This window comes from Ailuropoda melanoleuca, chromosome 9 (assembly GCF_002007445.2).
Source record: "Ailuropoda melanoleuca isolate Jingjing chromosome 9, ASM200744v2, whole genome shotgun sequence".
Classification (NCBI taxonomy): Eukaryota; Metazoa; Chordata; class Mammalia; order Carnivora; family Ursidae; genus Ailuropoda; species Ailuropoda melanoleuca.
In genome coordinates, this window is record NC_048226.1 from 29796773 (window position 1) to 29811925 (window position 15153).

At 58.5% G+C, this 15153-nt stretch overlaps 1 long non-coding RNA gene across 1 annotated transcript; it reads left to right on the forward strand.

Moving 5' to 3' along the window:
- The first annotated feature begins 54 nt into the window (after positions 1–54).
- LOC117803742 lies at positions 55–13205 on the forward strand. Its single transcript, XR_004627775.1, has 3 exons — positions 55–907; positions 9128–9179; positions 13076–13205. It is a non-coding gene; the product is annotated as an uncharacterized LOC117803742 (long non-coding RNA).
- The last annotated feature ends 1948 nt before the right edge of the window (positions 13206–15153 follow it).

The following is a 15153-nucleotide window of genomic DNA, read 5'->3' on the forward strand; positions in this document are numbered from 1 at the left end:
CGCCCTACGAGCCGAGCCTCTCCTTCCGGAGTTGTGGCTGTTCCTGTGGTCTTTGGTCTCTGGCTCTCCCTTAAACTGAGGCGCGACGGCGTGGCCTGAGGGGGCGCTCAGTACTCCCCGCCGCCTTGTTCTCTCTTAGCTCCACCACCCCATCGGAAGTAAACAAGCGAAGCTAAGGCAACACGGAGGCTTGCTACGCTAATGCGGCCTCAAGAACGGATCCCGGTCCCCTTCCAACCAAATGCACCCGCCCCGCCAAACAAATTCAGAAGGCGCTTCCACTGTGCTGTGGGTGACCGAGGGCCCGCTGTCCCCGCCCCTCGGTCCCGCTCCCTTAGGATCCTGCCTCGGGGGCTGGAGGTCATGAGTTGCCATTCTTGCCTGGGCCCCCGTTCGTGGCCTGTGGCCACGGCGACGGCCACACCAGCCTAGTTTCATCTCAGGGTTTCATCCACTCAGACGAGGTGAAAGGACTCCGTGTCTCCTCACCCCACCGTTTGGTGTGGCCCGCGGTTTCCATGGCTCCCGGAAGCCAGGACCGCGTGGGCCGCTGAGGGTGGGGGAGCGCGGAGAGGCTCCTGTCTCCAGCCCTGCCCTGGGCGCCAGGCTCCAAGGGGGTAAGGCGAGGGGGTAAGTCGGGCCCATCTTCCCAGCAGCCCTTCCCACAACGGGAACCCCGGAGTCCCTGCCTCCCGGTAAGGAAGCCGCTCTCATTCTCTGAAACGGAGTAGGAGCCATCTCCCAGATTCCTCTCCAAAATCTTCAGTTCAGTAGCTGTCCCGTGTCTCAGATTCTACCATTAGAGCTTCCTTCTTTTTGTCCCTGAAAGAACTCACACCTAGAAGAAAAAGAGGCAGAGTTACCAGATAGGCACTTGGAAAAAGATCTAACCCGAGGTGAAATACGGGTAAGTCCGCCACCCCCACCCTCCCGCCTCATTCCCCCCAGTGCTGGAAGGCTGCGTGCGACTTTGGCAGCTCTTGGCTGGGGAGTTCAAGCGGTGGGCCACTTCCAGAGGACCCTTGCTCCACATCCCCAGCCCCTTGGGGCGCGCCTCTTTCCCCAGGCCTCTACACTTGTGCCCACCAAGCCTTTTCTGTGCAGGCTGAGAACTGCAACATGGTTCAAGGGCACCAGGGAAATGCCCGTGCCCTGTGCCCTGCTACCATCCACCCGAGACCCACAGCAGCTCCTGCCCCTCTTGATCTCTCTTTTGCCCTGCTGGGCTCCTGGCTCAGCTTGCTGCCTTCTCTGATCCTTCCCAGCTCCTCTGATCCCCTCCTTGTCCTGCCGCCCTTGCTTTCTCTTGTCTGCCACATCCATCTTTGCCTTCCCTGGGGCAATTAATTTACCTTTGAGCTTCAGCTCCAGGGTCACCTATCTGGAAAGCCTTCCTGGGCACTCCAAGGGAAAATCAGGCTCGCCTTCCCTGTGCTCCCACAGCATTGGAGGCTGTGCCTTCCTCTGCGCGGGCTTTGTAAATTCAGCGTCTGGCCCGGAGACCACGAGCCCTTCCACAGCCAAGCCAGGCAGAGTTTGGGTTCTCAGTAAGCGCTGGGGGCGTTCTGTGGGGAGCGCCAGTTTTTAGTGGTAAAACAGAGCACCCAGCCAGAGTGGAGTTGTGGGCGCTACGCCAGGGTGTGGGAGATGGGGGCGGCGGACAGTCCTCATAGTCCATCTTGGAGAGGCCTTGTGTGCTGGCGAAATGTAGAGAGAGCTCGGAAGAGGCTGCAAGAACGTGGGCCTGGAGTTGAGAGAGTAGAGTGTCAAGGTGTCTACGCGGGGAGGGCTGGTGGGTGGTAGGTCTGAGCAGGGAGCGGGTCTGGGAATATGAGAGGAGTGAGCAAGTCAGTTGGGGGGGTGGGGGAGCTCAGCCCAGCGACTCTCTTCTCAGTACCCACTGAGTACTTCTTCTTCTGTGCCCTTCTCCCTGTGCCCACACGGAGCTGGGGCAGGGTGCTTGGGTGGGAAGACAGTGGTAGGATTCTGATGCTCAGTCCCTGGAAGTGAAGTGGGTGGGGCCTAGGGCTCAGGGCCCCCATCTTCCAGCTAAAGCTGTGGAAGCCAAAGGGGTACTGAAGCAGTAACTTGGTTTAAGGGCTTCTGACCCCCTACATTAGAGCTAAACCATGGTGTCCCCCAAATGTTCCCCTGTCCCCTGCCATTTCCAGACTCCCATACTGGGAAGGGGAGCAGCAGGGGTTGGGGAATGTGGGCCCAGCATGACTTGGGGCAACTGACATCCCCTTTGGAGCCTCAGTTCCCCCTACGGAAGCCAGGGAGGGCCAGGTGAGCTTGGTTGTTCAGCATGTGGCTGGGCCGGAGTCAGCGCCGCAGCTCATAGAAGCTGTTGCAATGAGAGCTGTTTAGTGGGGTTGAGGCGGATGTCTGTTTGAAGTCTGAATCACCAGGGAAAATCCTGAGCCAAGGCGTTGTCAGGTTTAGGTGCCTGCTCAGTCCCAGGGCCTCAGTTTCCTTATCTGAGGAGGGTCTCAGAAGCTGGTGCTCTAGCTCCAGGGTCTCCCATCTGTCCTGCTTTCAGGACCCAGAGACAGAGCCCCATGAACCTGCTGGCCCACCCCCATCTGCTCTCCCTGCTCTCCTGTCACTTTTGGCCACTGGACTGTGCGTGCTCACTGAGCCCCACTGAAGGGTGCAGGTGAGTGTGGGGAAGGTGGGCATGGCAGCCCCTGAGGCCCAGACTGGAGCCTGGCTCCTCTTTCCTGGCAGGTGCTCAGACGGAGCCCCGGAGCAGGACGGGAGGCCCTCAGAGAAGTCCCTGTGGGAATGGCTGGTAGAGAGCTGGGGGCACCGGGCCAACCTGGCTAGCCACCTGCGGGCAGCACTGGAGGCCATGCCGAGCCAGCACACGTGCTGCAGAGCAGTGGTGTGAGCTGAGACTGCAGGGCCCGGGGTGAGCTGCTCGCGCAGGAGCAGAAAGGGAGGCACCCATCCTTCTCCCCCTGATCTTCCTTACTTATCCACAGCCCCAGGGAGGTCCCCTGAGCTAGCAAGGTCCTCTTCCCAGGCTGAGAGCTCCAGAAGGCTTGGGGCTGCTGCTCACATCTGGGGTCACGTTCTCAGGAAGAAGGCTTGTCAAGGTCTGGGGCATCCAAAGGAGACAGACAGGAACTGGGTCCTCAACAGGGCTGCTGTGCTGAAGGGTCATCTCTGTGAATGGCGCCCTCTGCAGGTGTGCAGTGCATTGCCTGGTGTGGCTAGAGATGCTGGTTGTAGGCAAAGGAAGAGCTGGAGTCCCTGTGCTCCCCCCCTCCCCCGCCAAGGGAGAGTCAGAGGGAGGGAGGGGCTGGTTTTAGCTCAGTGGACAGAAGAGTTTCCTTCAAGGCCCAGTTGCCCCTGGTGAAAGCTGCAGTCCCCACGGAGAGAGGAAGGTGAAGGTTCATGCAAGCCAAAGGTTCTGGGGGGTGCCCAGCACCCCTGCCCCATGTGAGGGCGTGGTGGGCAGGGCTACCCTGTGATGGCCTAGGTACCTAAGCCTTTAGTGACCTGGGGGTCTCAGCCCACAGCTGCCCCTCCTAGAGCTCCTACTCCCTACGGTGCCTGGGGTGACCTGGGGACTCACCTGACCGCCTGTCTGCTCCTGCCTCCCAGCTCTCCAGCATCCCACGACAGTGTCACTGGTCCCCGTGCTGGAGCTTCAAAGCATCAGCAGCTGGTATGTCCAGGTCCAGCTGGAGGTGGAGGGTCACACATCTGGAGCCCGTAGTGATAATAACCGGGCACCCCCTCAGAGCTGTGTCCCTTGTGTACAAGCCAGGGCACAGGTTGTACTGGGCTGGCAGCTGGGCCCCTGGCTGGGCTTTTCACAGAAGGCGGAGCCCGCAGGGCTGGTGGAGTCAGCCTACTTTATCAGAATCTGTGGCACTGCTGCGCCTGGGGGCAGGGCCGGCCCTCTCCCGGGCTTAGTGCTGCCTTCAGCCCTCCCCACAGTGGGTACAATGCTCCGGGACCCACCGGAGCCAGAGGGGCACCAGCTGCAGGGGTCCCAGGGACAGAAGTGGAGGAGGCCAGACCAGGACACACAAGACAAATCAGGGTGCCCAGTGTTGGTGGGGGGGAGGCGGGAGGCTAGTGGCAAGAGGCCGGGCAGGATCCTGCTACTACAGACAGAAGCAGAAAAGGCCAGCTGTGTTGGGACCAGAGGGGCCAACAGCCCCTTGGCCCAGAACCCTCCTCTAGGTGGGTGCATGGCAGGGCCCTGAACACTGGCCCTGCCTTATACTTCATTCTCTGGTCTTCATTCTTGGAGCAGCAGCTGGGGAGGGAGGGCAGCGCAAAGATTTCTGTGCAGCCCAGAGAGGGACACCTCCACCCCCCAACATTTGGGAAGACAGTGCCATCACCCAGTCAACTCCCCTCCTGATTCAGATGGGAAAACAAAGCCCCAAGGGTGGGGAAGAACTCGTTCAGGCTCAAAACAGTGTGGTCTGGAGGCTGTGAGAAGACCCCGGGATCCTGGACTGAATGTCCCTGCAGGAGATGCTGATGTTAGGCCTGCAGGGCCAGGAGCAGAGGTGGGATGGGGACAGGGCCCAGGCTCAGGACGCGACCTCCCTGCAGAGCAGCTGCTGATGCTCGCCCAGGGGGCCCAAGACAGCCGGCAGGGTCAGCCCCACGGGGAGTCCAGGACACCAGTGGGGCCAGGCTGTGCCCACCTGTGCTGAGGGGCAGAGATGCAGGGGAGTCTAGGCCCTGTCCTTGGGGGATTCCAAAGTCAGGTGAGGGGCTCTAGGGCCACCGTGGAAAAGAGAATGACCAGGAGGGACAGACTGGAGCAGGGCCTTGACACAGCACAACTCCAGCATGCACCATTCACCTTGTGGTCGCAGAACAACAGCACCCTTTGGTAATGTGCAGCCTGGTACTATCCCACCTTAGATCATCTGGTCCAGAAGCCTGGAGTTTGGAGAAGCCTCTGTGGGCTGGGGTTAGAGGAGGCCTCCTGGAAGAGTTTTGTCCCAGAAGATGAGGAAAGCAGGGGCTCTGGCGGGAGCGGGCTCATGGGCAAAGGCCTGGCAGCTAGCCTGAGCGGACTGATCCCAGCCACGTGAGCCCCACAGCTCTGGTGGACGCTAAGCTATGACTGGGTGGCATGGGGGTTCTTTACAGGTGAATAGGAGACTTGGAAGAGCTGGGCGGAAGTGCTACTGACCAGTGGTCTGCTTAGAGCAGCCATCCTAGCGGCCTCAAGGAGAGCAGGTGTCGGAGGTCGCCATGCAGGCCCCAGAGGCAGAGAGCACCAAGGCTCGTGCGGGGAGGGCAGTGTTGAGACCCGGCAAGTGCTGCTCAGGCCTACCCTCAGATTGTCCAAGCCGGAGTGGGTGTCCTGCTCCCATACTGGGTGAGATGACCCTGTAGGCAGGAGGTGGGCCAGCCTCTGTCTCCAGCTGGAACAGTCCAGAACCCCAAACCCTGAACCATGTGGCCAAAACCAAGCTCCCTTCCCCAGGCATTGACACTCCTGGCTGTCCATTTTGGCTGTTTTAGGGGAGCATGTGGAAAATCTTTCAGCTTCAACAAGTCCTTTCTCTGCCACACATGGCCAAGCCCCTGCTGCTGGCCCAGGGCCAGGCTGGGGGGTGGGGCGGGGGGAGAGGCTAGATGACCTTAGCTGCTGGGCTCAAGTCAGGATGCTCGGGAATGGAAGGGTCCAGGACAGAGGCTGTGTGCGTTGGGGGGGCAGGTAGGGGCCACAGAGGAGGCATCTCTGCCCCCGTCCCCATCCCAGCCAGTGAGACATCGTGAGGACATCTGTGCAACTTGCAAAGAAACCACTGAAAATGGGTTGGGGAGATCTGGGGCCCATGCAGTGTCCAGCCTGCTAGGTTTCTACTAGCACCCTCCAGGCCCAGGAGGTTCCAGTGCCCCTGAAGGGAAAGCTAGAGGCGGAAAAATCACATCAGAAGGTGGCCGAATCCTGGAAGGCACACGAGCACGAGGTGGCATGTGCCCTGAATTTTAAAGAGGAGCTGCCAGAGATAGAGTGAGGCCTGGCCTCCCCAGCTGGGTGCCCTCTGTCCATCTTCCTCTCCCTCCCCTACAGGCCCCTCCTCCTCGCTCTCTTCCCTACTGCAGGCCACTTAGTCTCTTCCTGCTCTGAGGATGCCCCCTAGCTTTACCCTACACTTCCTGACTTTCTGCTGCGGCTTCCTCATGTTCCAGCCAGCCAGCCACACAGCCAGCCATCCATCCATGCATCCATCCATTTAGCGTACTTTCACTGAACATTCACTACGTGTCTGGCCCTCTTCTGTGCACAGGAGAACCAAAGTCAGATCAGACCACTCCTTGTCCCCAAAAGCTTGTGGTTTGGGGCCACACAATCATCAAGTGAGCAATTACAATTTAATATGCCTGCTGCAGGGAAAGGCATTGTGGGAGTTGGAGAAGAGGGCAGCAGATGGGTAAGTCCTCCGCATCGAGGGGATTTTGGAGCCTCTGAACCATCATGGAAGGATGAACAGGCATCCTCAGCGAAGGAATGAAGGGCGTTTCAGCAAGAGGGAGGAGCACATGCAAACCCAAAGACGAGAGGCATGGAGGTGGCAGTGCTGTGAACAGTCCCTGACCCAGCTGAGAAGCAGAGCGGGTGAGGGGGTGAAATGTGCAACAGGGGCCAGAGCAAGGGCTTGGGTGTCCTGGGCCCTGTCCACCAGACTTGCACTCCAGTTTGGTGACCGCCTCCTTCCGGCTGGTGCCCTCCCTTAATCCCCTAGGGCAAACATTTGGGTGCACAAGCAGACAGAGTGGTGGACACACCCACCCACGGCCCTAGAGACACAAACATGCTCCCAGATGTGTACACAGAGACACAGAAGCAGAGTCAGCAAGGTGGTGGCTGGGAGGCCCAGGGATGGAGAGCTGCAAGGACCCAGAATGGGGGCATGCTCTGCCGCAGCGGGGCTGATCTGTTGATCCAGCTGGAAGGAGCGTGAGGGAAGGTCTCAGAAGCACTGCTTAGCTGGCCTTGGGCTCATTAAATGTGGGGTTGGTCTAAATCAGTGTATCTCAACCTGGGGTCCAGAGCTTTGCTCAGGGAGGGCTGTTACTTCCTCAGGGAAGCAAATTTGCAGTGATTGTCTGCAACTGCGTATTTGTACAGAAAGAAATCTCAAGTTTTTGTCTGTTCTCAACCCAGACCCCTGAGGATCAGAGCTTCCTTCCTCGGGGCCTGGAGAGAGACTCTACGCTTTCCAGGGTGTGCACGCTAGTCAAGACGGGGGTCTGCAGTGGACAAGGGCGTGAGACAGCACATAGTGCCGGAGGGTGGGCTTTCGGGGCACATTCAGGTGCCCGGAAGGAAGTGGTGCAGGGTGGGCCCTATGCAAACAACCTGCAAAGGACCGGTAAACAGGTGTCCATGTAGGCCCCAACTCTAGGGCCTTCTAGTCCTCTTCTTCTCAGGGACAGCGTAGGCCATTTCTCTCCAGTCCCCAGGGAGGCCTGCCCAGGACTCCCCTTGTGTGAGCAAGTGGGTGCCCCCGGCTCTGCGCCTGTCCAGGGAGGGTGGCCTAGAATTCCACCCTGGGTCATGGGCAAGGGTCTGGTGGGGAGCAACCAATTGGCCAAAGTCACAGCAGGGCAGAGGCTCTCAGGGAGACTGGGCAACAGCTGGCTGGCAAGAGGCATGAGGGGCTCCCAGGGCCTCCAGTATCCTCCATCTCCAACCCATCCCCAACCTCAGCTCCTACCTGACCCTTTCCAGGGCTCTCCCTCGGTCTGTCTTCCTTTGCTCAATCCCAGGATTCTGTGCTTTTCACTGTCCCCAAATCAGTGGTAAGATTCTGAGCTCTGGAGCGTGAATCCCGGGCAGAAATCCTGCCTCCACAGTGTACTTGCTACATGACCTTGGGCAAGTTACTCTCCCTCTCTGGGCCTCCTCTGTAAACAGACAGACAGACAGACACCAGGAACAGTTCCAGTTCTCCGTGAGCTGAGGATGAGGGCTCAGTCCGGCAAGCATGTAAAAGGCTCAGAGCGGGGTTGGCACGCAGCCACAGAACGTTCGCTGCTATCCGTCCACGCTTCAGGCTGGGCAGGCATGGCTGCCTCGAGGAGGACGGCCCCTTTCCCGTCAGGGCCCTGCTGGGGCCGGGAAGCTGCCTCATTCCCCATCTGTGGTAGTGTGCTAACGCTGCCCCAACAAGTGCCAAGTGCCACAGCCCGGGTGGGGGGGGCATAAGCGACAGACACTTCGTGTCTCACAGCTCGGGAGGTGGGAAGTCTGGGAGGAGGTGCCGGAAGGGGCGGTGCCTTCTGAGGGCTGTGGAGGCATCAGCCTGCCTCTCCCGGGCTCTGGGGGCGGCTGCCAGTCCCTGCTGTTCCTTGGCTTGTGGACGCATCCCCCCAGCCTCGGCCTTCCTGTTCACAAGGAGCTCCCGGGGGTGTGTGTGTGTGTGTCCCCAGAGTTCCCTTTTAGAAGAACACCAGTCAGATTAGATTAGGGCTGTCTCTAATGGCTTCATGTTACCTTGATTACCTCTGCAAAGACCTTATCTCTAAATAAGGTCACATTCTGAGGTCCTTGGGGTTAAACACAAACATAGCTCTTGGAGGGAGTATAGTTAACCCATAACACCTCCCCATTTGCTTCCTGCTACCTTCCTGTTGGGTGGGTTGGGTATGACTTGAGATCTTGGGGACCCAGCTGTTGTCTTGTTCTTCCCCTCATTTAACCCCAGGCCCTGGACACAGCTGCAGAAAGACTGGAGGGGCCACAGGAGGGGCCACTGTGAGGAGGGGTGGGCACAGCTCAGTGAGCCCCCACAGGCTTGGGTCCAGGCTGGGGATCGGGCTCCCGTTTGCAGGCCAGGCCCTACCTAGACCCAAGAGCCTGTGTGAGTTTATGGGCATGAGAGGATAGGGTGGGGGTCCCCTCAGATGGACCAGCAACAGAGCAAGATGCAGGCTCTGGGGAATAAAAGCCAGATGGCTGCCAGGATCCAGAGGTGGAAGGTGGGGAGGAGCTAAAGGCTGCCTGGGGTTACCTCAGGTCAACGTGGCCCGGGACTGCCCACAGCCCAGAACAAAAAGGAGAACTTGGACAATACAGTCTAGAAGGGAGGCCAGTGTCCCTGAGTCCTAGCCACCCACCCTCTTCCCACAGGCGCAGGCCATGGAAGAGCCCCGGGCAAGCCCCCAGAGTCTGCACAGGACAGGTGAGCTCCACTCCACCCTTAGCCCCCCTGCAGAGGTCTGGGGACCAGACTGGCACCTGCTGAGTGGGCACCAGTCAAGCACACTCCCCTCAGCTTCTGCCACACAGCCTGTCGGGGAGGTCCCTGTGGAATCCTCCCTGGGCCCCCCAGGCGGGGAGGACAGGGTTCCTAAGGACACAGATGAGGCTGTGGCCTGGTGGCCATGGCTGTCTTGGCTCAGCTCTTCGTCGGTACACTGGGAGAGGTGTCGGCACTACTCAGGGGTTCTGATCCTCACTGATCCTATGACCCTGTTTGGTTTACCCAGTGGGTCACTGTCCCCAGGTCACACTATCTCCAGCTCTTAAGAATTGGGCCTGTGCCTCAGCCGAGTGGCCCACTGGCCTTGGGTGGGCTAATGATGCTCAGAATGGGGTGGGGACGAAGGGACAGATCTTGCTGTCCCTACCAGGCCCCAGGAGCTGCCAGAGCCAAAGCTGGCAGAGGAGCCAAGGAGTGTTGACGGTGGGCACCACCAGAGGCAGAGGGGAGAGCTTGGGGGCAGGCAGGGCAGGAGCTCCTCCTGCCCTCACAGGAGGTAAAAGCTGGTTGGGGTCCTGGCTGCCCTCCCTCAGATCAAGGTGGGGGCAGGGCTAGAGATGGGGCTCCTCAGGCAGAGGACAAGACTCTGATCCATCTTTGCTTTGTGGACCAGGCCCTCTAAGACCACACTGGGCACTGGTGACCAGGGACCAGAGTAGCTGAGACCAAGGCCATGTGGGGAGGTGAAGGCAGGGCTGAATTCAGGAGGCAGGGAGGGTAGGGTGCCTGGCCTGTTGGAACAAGTGACTTGGGATCAGGGTGTGCTCACTGAGAGCCAAGAGCAGACCCTAGACCCATCCCAGGCTGGAGCGCCTGGTGGTCCCACACTTGCACTGTTGTGGGGTGGCCCTCGGAGGGGCCCGGGCACACAGGGTGGGCTTACCAATCAATGCAAAGTACATCAGGGCTGAGGCTTTGCAGGTCAGGGCCTGCATGCAGGGAGACGGGAGGATCTGGAGATGGGGAGGGTTTGGAGACCTAGTGTCCTCTCACGAGCCCTCAGGCTGGGCTGTGTAGCGTATGGGGAGCACTGAGGGAGTATCACCCATTTGTATTTTTGGATTCGGGGTATATGAGGGCATCATGCTCCCTCCCCCAAGTGCTGTTCTATCAGCCTCTCCCAGCACCTGATGGCCATTATGCCCCTTGTTTGGGTCAAGGCAGAGTCCCAGGCAGGCCCCTGTGAGAATGGGGTTCCGGGACCAGAGTGGGGTGATGTCCTGAAGCACCAGATCAAGTTAGGAGCCAATGACCTCCTCTCCTTGCCCCCCTTGCCCAGACTTCCCTGCAAGAGGTGGGCTTGGAGCTGGCCTGGTTGTGAGCTGAGCTCCAGAGAATCTGGGATCCGGAGCTGGAGGGGCTCAGCAGCCGGCCTCAGAGGGTGCCCAGAATCCAGTATTCGGCACTGCTTCACCTCTGTGCCTCTGCCGGGCCTGCATGCCCAGGGGGCCCACAGTCCCTTATGTCCATCCCGTGTGCCCCTGACCTGCCCCTCCCAGACTCGGTCAAACCCCTCCCCACCTCTCACTGCCTCTCTGCCTGCCTCCCCAAGGTGGCAGAGAGCCTTGCCAAGAAGCTGGGGCTAGAGCAGCAGCTGAGGGCCCTGGAGCAGGAGCTGGTAGAAAAGTGAGGACCATGGAGTGAGGGGCACCCAGATCTGAGGGGCTCTGCGGGGAGAAATCTCCTTCCCTCATAGAGGTGCTCACAGCTCTTCTCCTTTCCATACGGATTTGGGATAGACAGGAGAGGACATCTGGGGACACACTGAGAGAGCCCTCTCATCCCCGGGGCAGGGGCTGGGGGACACAGTGCCAGACCTGGGGCTTGATGTATCTCCTGGCCTGCCTTCTCTCTGAGGAGGGGAGCACAGGGGGAGAAGCAGGAGGGGCATGGCTAGGTGGGCTCTGGAGGGACAGGGTGTTAGGACTTCTGGGTTCCTGGGCCTGGGGTCACAAATGAAAGGAGAGTGGCGTTCAAAGGAGAGTGGCGTTCAGAGCCAAAAAGTCCTGTGCTCGTGTCGGCTCCACCACTGACCCACTCAGTGAGGAATGAGCAAGTCTGCCTTCTCAGGGCCTCAGTCTCCTCATCTGTAAAATGGGGATACCATTCCACCTACCTCAGAGGATGATGTGAGGATTACGTGAGACAGTGCACCTGGCTCAGTGCCTGCTGCCGGTCCCCTGGGGTCCAGGTAGGGTCAGTACTAAAGTCATAGAACGGTGGAGGTGTGCCCAAGACCCCCTGCATAGAGGGCTTTAGTCACAAAGTCTGTTTCTCCAGTATTTCATCAACAAGGCATTGTTCACAATTAATAAACTCAGGAAACAATGTGTAATATGGAGCTGCCAATGACAGACAACGTAGCATGTTCCACTGCCCGGAGCAGCTCCTGCTTTATGCTTGAATACCACGGAGGTCCTCATCTTTCTGACCCTGCATGGAGGAGCCTCATGTGCTGGGGACTCCTATATCTTTTCCCTCAACTGCTCTCTGGGGATCCCTAGAGAATGCGGTCATATCTGCCGGTGGGACCTGGGAGACTCCAAGAGTTCTGACCCTCAGGCTGGGAACAGGGTCTGGTACAGCTCTGAGCATTCCAGCACCGGGAGGGCAGGAACCTCCAGCCACCTCTCAACCCCTGAAGGTAACAGCTGGGTCTCTCCAGAGGAGCAGGCAGAGTGACCCCTGCCTCCCTGGGGGACCCAGGCCCAGTTTCTCTGCCTCCGTCTCCCCATCTGCAAGCTGGAGGGGGAAACAGAAACAAAGGGTCCTTCCAGCTTGGGACTTTGCTGGTTCTGAATGGATTCCTCAGCTCGCCTCCCCTTCCCTGGGTAGGGCAGGAGTTACTCCACACCTGGTACCTGTCTTGCCTCTCTGCTCTCTACGGGGTCAGATGCCGCTTCATCTGTCCTCAGATGTCAGACAAAGTCCAAGAGCCAGGGAGGAGAAGTCTGAGAAAAGCTGGCAACCGGGGCAATGCCCAGACTGGGGGAGAAAGGTGGTGTGGAGACTGAGGCTCAGAGCCACCAGGGTAGAGGCTCACAGCTTCACTCTGCCGCACAAGAGACTGAGGTCAGCCCTGTGCCTCAGTGAGCTGACAGCGGACTGACAGGCTTCAGAAACCAAGGGTGGGCAAGGATTCCCTGGGTTGAGGGGAGGCCTGTATGGTTATGCCTTTAGCCCCCCATGCCAGGGTTTGTGTCAGGCCTGAGCCATGGGACCTGTCATAGGTGGCTGCGGTCAGAAGCCTCCCTGTCCCCTGCCTGCCATAGGGCCTGAAATGCCCATGTTGGCACAAAGTTCCTGACTCTCGGTGGATGAGGCCACCTGCTCTTTCCCAGGGGGACCCTTGTGTGGCTAGGAGTAGAGCTGGGCAGGGAGTGGCCAGTGGGGTGCTGGGGTCCTTGGGGGGCTTGGTGGATCCATTCACGGCTCTGCTGCCGGCAGAAGGATGACCATGGACCTTCTGCCTTACTGGGGAAGGCCTTGGGCACTGGGCTTTAGAGTTTTCAAAGTAAGTTCTGATTCACTTCTGTCTCAGATCACTCTATAGTCCCCATTTTACAGATAGGGAAACTGCCCAGACAAGGGCAGTAACGTGCCCAAAGTCACACAGCAAAACAGCCGCTAAGCTGCCTGGTTCCCCTAACCTGTCCCAGAAAGGTGGTTTCTCAGTTTCTGAGCTTGATAGAATGGCCATCTTCAATGGCCACAGGCAAGGCTGGCTTAGAGTTAACCTTCCTCAAGGTCACCTGGCCATTTTTCTCTTTCTGAACTTCCTTCCCCACTCTGCTGTGTGTTTCCTTGCCCTACAGAGCTTTGTCAGCTGGGCCACGTGCTTCCAGAATCGGAATCCTACGCAACTCTGTCACTCTATACTGCCTCCATCTACTGACTTAACTGAAGCAGAGTTTTGCAGATGGGGACTCTGGCAGGGTGTGACAGAACACCTCTGAGATTGTTTCTCCAGCGTCGTCTTCTGCAAAATGTTCTCTGCCCTCCCTGCCATTCACACCACTGCTGTGGGGGCTGCTGAGTTCTCAGTGGATGGGTCCAGCACTGGGTCCCGAGCCCAGCTGAGCCAATGGGCCCTTCCTGATCACTAGACTGGAGACAAAATCGTAGTCTCTCCAGGGCTGAAGACTGGACACAGAGAGAACTTGGGAACTGTCAACTGATCTGTTTTTCACAGTGGAAAAAGCTGAATCTCAGTGAGAGCAAATGGAGCCGACAGTTCCCAGGAAGTGGAATTGGGATGGAGAGATTTTGGTTCAACCCAGGTGGTCTCTTGTATGGAGAAGACATAAACTTGACCTTTGGGATGGTCATGTCACGTTGCTCTGTGGTCTGGGCAGCAGGGTGAGCTGGTCTTCAGAAGGAGAGGAGTACCTTCCATGGGCAGCGCTTGCTGAGGCCAGCCCCAGGTCCCGCTGTCCTTGGGCTCCTCCACACCCCGAAAATAAATCCCTCTCCTTTCTGCTTACATGGGCCTGAGAGCTTTGGGTCCCCTGTCAAGGACCCAGTGCGCTCCAAACCAGAGAGCTGCCCGCCCGGAGGGCCCTCCCTTCAGGCCAGGCACCCACCCTCCACCGGCTCACTCCCGCAGACCGGCTCCTCTTTGCTTCCTGGCACAGAGGGCGACCCTGCCACCCCCTTGGCCTTCTTGTCTGTTTCCCAGCTGCTGTCGGGCTTTGTACCTCACTGTTTCCAAGCGCAGCAGGGCCCCCACTCGTCCCGCTCCTGCTTCTCTGGTCGGTTCCTTCCTCCCTTCCCTCCGGTGGTGATTCCGAACCTTCTTTCAGCAGCCGCAAGCCACCAACTCCCCTTTCCTTCTGGACGGGGACCGTCAGGCAAGGTGCAGTCGGCGTCCGGACTTCCCTCCCCGCGCCACGCCTGGTCACCCCGCCTCCTTGCCCCCATTGGCTACGTGGAGGGCACGTGACCAGCCCTGGCCAATGAGGTGGGGGAAGGTTGCGGCGCCGAGCCCGGACGGCTACTCCGGGAGAACCCTGGGGCTGGAGTGGCCGGCAGGTGACTCCCGGCTATGCAGAGCAAGGGGGACGTGGGCAGAACGGAGACTTGGGACAACTAAACACCCCCTCCAACCTCTGCTTCGTCGCCCCTGCCCCTCACTGAAGGGAGGCACATGCAGGAGAGATTAGGGCAGCTGATTAGACTCCGTTCCCAGCCCTGCCAATCACTAGATGTGTGACTTCGAGCGCACTTCTCTCCAGTTTCTTCATCTGTAAAATGAACAAAGTCACTGCCTCATAGGGGTATGGGTGGAGTGGAAATGAGACAGTGTGTATAGAATACTTAGCAGTGGCAGGGAGGGCAGACTCTGGGCTCTGTCACCATGCATTAGAACCCCTGCAAGTTCTTCTCACTACCTATAGGACCTCAGGCTAGTTACTCAACTTCTGTGTGCCTCGGATTCCTCATGTGTAAAATGGGGATAATAGTCCCATCCATAAATGTGTAGAGGATCCAAGGAGTTAATTCTTGCAAAGAACTTAAAACAGCACACACCAGCCTTCAGAAATTTGCTGTCAGTTCTCCTGGGGGATCCTTGCAGTTCCTCTGGGGTACAAACCTAGGAGCAGAATTGCTGGGCCTGTGTCACTTTACTAGGTAATATCAAAGTGTTTTCCAAAGTGGTTAGACTAATTTACACTCTCTTGGCAGTCTGTGAGAGCTGCCATTGCTCCCCATCCCTGCTAAGACCTGGTATATTGGAAGACTAAAGTTTGTGCCAATCTGATGGCGTGGAATGGTTTTCTATGCATTTCCCTGATCACAATGAGGTCCAGCCATTTGTATTTTCTCTTCTACAAAACACCTGTTCGTGACTTTGCCCCCTCTCCCCAACCCTTTTCACTTTTTTTTTTTTTTT